The following is a 996-nucleotide window of genomic DNA, read 5'->3' on the forward strand; positions in this document are numbered from 1 at the left end:
GAAAAGTGATTTGTCACAATGATCACCGGCTAAGGACCACATAATTTAACAAAGGCTGGCTATTTGGAAAGTCCTAGAATCCATTAGTTTAGTGATCCAAAAATCTACATGTCTCATCTGGTCATTAATATATGGATAAATCTTTAGAATGCAGGTTCTAATCTCTGTGAGGGTTTGGTAGCATTGTGCATGCAAGCAAGAAAAGAAAAGCTTCTTCCATGTTTTCTTTGGACTTCAAGTTGAATGCATGGTTTAGAATACACTGGGATTGCAATTCTCAAAAAGACCAGTATCTTCAACTGAACTTTCATTTCTGGGAAGCTGCAACCTGTCAGCATGGCTCACGTGTATGTTAACTGCAAGATCCAGTCTGGGAAGGCGGTTCTGTTCATTGATTCCACCTGTACATTTTGCAGATATATGCAAGAAATTCTCAATCAACTCCCTTACAAACATGGTGTTCTGTGAATTGTAGACATCACACCCACTAACAACATCTATGTGATTCAAGATTACTTAAAACAGCTCACTGGAGTGAGAACAGTTCCTTGGATCTTCATAGGTAAAGAAAAACTGCATAGGCAAACGCAGTGATCCAATCTCCCACCAACATAATGGGGATATGTTGACTTGACCAAAGCAGATTGGACTTCTGCAGTTAAGAAAGTTTTGGCACTAAAAGCACATGCTGACAGCATACATTCAGTTATGCTGAGGCTAGTGCACCTGAGAGATGATGTGCATTACGGAGGATATCAGTATTTTATTATGATTGGAATTTTCTACAAATTGGTTTTATTCTATTCCTAAGTGCTTAAATATGATGCTGTTTGCCTGAAACCATGAGGTAGAGAAGCTTAACAGGTCACACAGGATTCACCATCCATTCTTCATGTGCTGACATGTCTCTACTTCTAAGCCCATATTCAAAATCCAGTGCATCTAAGTCTCCAGAGAATCAATAACTGTTTTTCTACCATGATGTTCTGCTGAGGT

The 996-nt window shown here is 39.1% G+C and overlaps 1 pseudogene; it reads left to right on the plus strand.

Moving 5' to 3' along the window:
* Positions 1-336: 336 nt before the first annotated feature.
* On the plus strand, positions 337-679 carry LOC134484497 (glutaredoxin-1-like; annotated as a pseudogene).
* The last annotated feature ends 317 nt before the right edge of the window (positions 680-996 follow it).

This window comes from Rattus norvegicus, chromosome Y (assembly GCF_021556685.1).
Source record: "Rattus norvegicus strain SHRSP/BbbUtx chromosome Y, alternate assembly SHRSP_T2T, whole genome shotgun sequence".
Taxonomy (NCBI): Eukaryota; Metazoa; Chordata; class Mammalia; order Rodentia; family Muridae; genus Rattus; species Rattus norvegicus.